General features: G+C 41.3%; 1 long non-coding RNA gene across 1 annotated transcript; it reads right to left on the bottom strand.

Annotated features, from left to right (window-relative positions):
* Positions 1–2,204: 2,204 nt before the first annotated feature.
* On the bottom strand, positions 2,205–3,566 carry LOC144028705 (uncharacterized). Its single transcript, XR_013286481.1, has 2 exons — positions 2,604–3,566; positions 2,205–2,329 (listed from the first exon to the last, which is right to left on the bottom strand). It is a non-coding gene; the product is annotated as an uncharacterized LOC144028705 (long non-coding RNA).
* Positions 3,567–4,380: the final 814 nt, after the last annotated feature.

Raw genomic sequence — 4,380 nt, forward strand, 5'->3', positions numbered from 1 at the left:
TTGGAGACTGCCACACTCACTGACTGAACGCGATACTTTCTTGGGGTTTAGGACATGCTGCTTCCTTTCGGGATTTTCAAAATAAGACAACAGACTCGAATATTCGTAGCTCTTCCTGAGGTTTCAGAAAATGGAGGGACGAGGGAGCCATAAAATCTTTAGAAGGACGGAGCAATAAATGAGCAGCTGTTTTGTGGTGTATTTCATAAAGCAGGTTTGGAGAGAAACCTGGGTAAAGAAACCCTGAAAAGTGGGAAACTCGTTTCAGAAAGGTAGGTAACTGAAACCAAAGGATAAGAGGGAACTCTAGCCTGCTTCATAAAAAGAGGTCATTTAAGCTCTCGGTCAGTAACCGTAGTAACATGGTCCGTCAACCTAACCTGGTCAGTAGCAGGTTTGTCACAATGAACCTCAAGTTTTTCCCTGTACCCGCCCCCTTTCAGCCACACACGGCAATTCATTTCCTCATTCATTCAGTCTGCTACGGCGACTTTTTGCATAAATACGCCTGTAGTCTATAGCGTAAAGTCCACTTTTGTCACCAACATGGCATGTCATTTTGACAATGAACCTATTGATGAAGGTGCCGCAATATTGCGCTGGAAATTAAATATTCGTTGCAAGAATGTTATCCGACCGCGTATAGCTGGCATTTCCGCGCAGTTAGGGAGACCAGGGCTAGTTGTATCACGGGTAAGTTGTCACATTGCAATTTTCTTCTCCACCAGAGGGTGCAACGAAAAAGTGGAATACTAGTTTTCTTCATATAAATGGTCAGGGGTTGTGTACTGTCTGAGAAGAAAATAGCACATCGTGAGCTGAGTTGAATGCCAGTTATCTGTTTTGCACAACCCAAAGTAAAAATTTTCACCTTCATATATTTTGAAAGGCATCATACATACACACATTCTAGCAGCAAATTATGTGGACTCGTTCGAGGAGAGATTCAGGCATCTTGTCATGCCTGAATCAATGCTCTGTTTTAAGTTAACTTTGAACTAGAGCAGGTTTTAGTCAACATGGTAGTTTGGGGCAACTTGTCTCAGTCATTTTGGGGTTTGTTGTCACATATGCAAAGAACGGGCCAATGAAAAATGCACTTCTGGCAACTCTGTTTATGTATGCCAGAATTGTTCTTCAGATGATGAGTCTGAAGAGCGCGGAATTTAGTTTGCTAGGTTTTGTTTCATTGTTTAAAAATGTATTTTTCAATTGTTATAACAGTATGCTCACATGTCAGGACTGGTTTAACATAATGAACCATCCAACCATTAACCGATGTGGTGGTTGCCCACTGCCCTGCACCAATGCTTTTATTTTTGTAGGCTGCATTTCCTGTGGCCTTGCTTGTAGGTAACTTTACCTTTTCAGGTTGGGCAGGGCGGTGCCCTGGAGTGCACCTGCAGCTGATCAGCAATCAACACCTGGCTATAAAACCCCTGCTGATCTGCAAGCAGGTGCCAGATGATTTCAACTACTGAAGTGGTATTCTGGCTTGTATAGGTCGCTTGCACATCGTAATGCATCATGGGAGTTTTTCCTTCGGGCGCCATATTGGGTGTCCTCCGGTTCACAAGGTACACTCGCGAGTTACACGGTAGAGCTAGAGTGTTTTTTTCCCAAAGTCCCCTCCTTACCTGAACTGCTCGGGAGAGCATTTACTAGATCAGCAGTGGACTTCCAGTGTTCCTGCTCAGCCGCTGTCACCTACCACTTGCTCATGTACTTCAAAGATGCGGAATAAAGTAGTTTTTTGTGCTGCAGCAGATTGTAAAATCAAATATCACCCTAAGTGTGCCAATCTAGACTGCCAAAAGGACAGTGGTTTTGTGACAAGTGTGAAACAAGGATTATTGGGAAAACTGTAACACAGTACTGGTACTTGTCTTACATTAAACAAATTTAAAAGAGAGCAACTTTTTCCTCTGTACATAGCATAATGAAAGTCATTGCGTACCCCATCAACATTACATCATACCATCATCTCAGGATGGTAGGCACCTGTGCTAAAATAAACTACATTAATTAACAGTTCAATTTTTAACCCTGAAATTACTACATCTAATCATTATTCACTTCATTTTTTGTGCTTTTAGAAATAATAGAGATTTATGCCATTACTTTAAGAGGGACCATATTGCACATTGAGTCAAATCCTGTCATTTGTATCATGTATAGCTTTGTAAACAAACCCAACAATAGAATTTGTATAAACGCTGCCTTTATTAGCGCCAAACAAACAGTCGCATGTTGTCCTCCTCCAATGCTTTGATGCTCGCCTTCGTTTCCATCATGTCATTGGCAATCAAGTCGGTGTGGCATGAGATCCCTAAAGAAAAAAATAAATAAAAAAAAATCACAAAAAAAAACGGTACCAGTAATAGGTTTAATATAGTAAAGTAGTATAGTTTTTTTGTCAGTGTAAAAGAAATGTACACATTTTGTTGCATTTTTTAATGTATGAACATTGCTACAGGCAAATACTTATTTCTATAAACACTTCCAAATGTCTCTAAAATATAAGGTGCGTGTACACACACAAACAAACACATACATTCACTCATGCATACAATATATCATGTAATGAATTCTGAGTGGCATACCAGAGTCAATGATGTCAGCAGTACTTGAGGGTACAGGTTACTGGAGCCATCTGGCTGCATAACTGCAACAATCTCTGCCACTTCGAGTCGTCTTTTCTTTGCTTGTCTCTCCTGTGCACGTTCATATCTTGGCACCGACTGGGCTGAGACATAGATGTTGTAACTTGGGACCCAACTTTAATGTTGGAGCCCAGTCGGGATGATTGGACAGAAAAACGGGCGCAGGGCGACCTGTTAAAATAAACAAATATATAAACAAATAAAATATGGAAAGACTGGTTATTTTACCGCAGTAGGGTGGCCGTGAATAAGTTCTTTAGCATGATGTGTAGGCTACCGGGTTCTGTTTTCTTGCATCACCCCCGGGGGTCTGTTTTCTTGCATCAGCCCCTTCTGTCTCTTTTTTTTCCAAGTTTACATTTTGCCACCAAAAAACATGTTATCGGCATTAAAAGCCCAAGACTAATCAATCCAATTTCAGCAGTAAACACTTTGCACTGGCACTACTTGGGTGAAAATGTTCGATGTTAGCTTTCGGCTAACGTCCGCTAGCCAGCTTGTACTACCGAACTTGCTTGCTCATGAATCCAAAACATAAGCAACTTGCCCATATATGGGCGGTCGAAACGTTATTAATCCTCATGCATTAAATAAAGGTAAACAAGCTTACCGCTCACAAAGTGATCGCTGCACACACGAGCCCAAAGTAACGACTTCCCTCCGGAGTCCGCACTCCTCTGTCTCCAGGCCCTGGTTCCTAATTATTTTCGGAATTCGGAAAAAAGACCGACCATTTTCCCCCTTGGCTTTGTTCGAACAGCCAACGATGCAGCAACAATGTACCATTTTAAACGCAGAAAACAAACGTGATAGATACGTGTTAGACCGAATCGCTACGTAAATGGAGGCCACCCAGCATGGCGACTACAAGAAATCCGAGGCGGAAGTGACGACATGTGCAAGCGACCTATTGTGATAGTTTATTCCACATTGACCGCTTTGCCACAGCTAACCTTTTTGTCTCGCCTCACTGCCCAACCTCGCTCGACACCTCCTCGCTCGACGGACTGCTTATCTCCCTCCATCTCTGGCTCCGTTGGACCCCTTCTTCCACGCTCCATCCGCTTCTCTGCTATAGTTGGACCTCCACTTGCCCACGCTCTGATCATCCTGCTCACAACCTCAAATAAACACTCCTCAAACCACTTCCAGACACCTCTCTGTTTCACTTTTGGGTCCTCTGTCTTCATTTCCATGTGTGAATCGTAACAACTGAAATGCTTTAATTTTTTAAATTCAATTTAATCTTAAATTTCCAGTTTCAGGGAAGCAAAACAGATATTTGAGCCTGAGAGCTTTGACCTACATGCCAGCAGTTCCTAAGGATTTTTAATTTATTTATTAATATTTTATGTTAAAGTTTGGTCAATGACTATAGTAAATTTTCAAGATTAATGATAAACAATTTATCTGGCTGTAAAAACAAAACAGACTAACAAGGATAATTTTGTCCTTGTTTCATTAGTTGCAAAATCCAATGTGACATCTTACCCCATAGAGTGTGACAACTTACCCATTGGCGGGGCAACATGTCACATGTTCACTCCCCTCTATTTGATGGTTTATAACTGCATTGACACAAAGTACGAAAAATACATGAATACAAAAAATATACCTAAGGGTTTGGTCTTTCATCTGGTATACATTGTGTTTCTATATGATGTATTGATTCCAAGAACTATATAAATGTATAAAAAGTGATACAACTAGCCCCGGC

The sequence above is a fragment of the Festucalex cinctus genome, chromosome 1 (genome assembly GCF_051991245.1).
Source record: "Festucalex cinctus isolate MCC-2025b chromosome 1, RoL_Fcin_1.0, whole genome shotgun sequence".
NCBI lineage: Eukaryota > Metazoa > Chordata > Actinopteri > Syngnathiformes > Syngnathidae > Festucalex > Festucalex cinctus.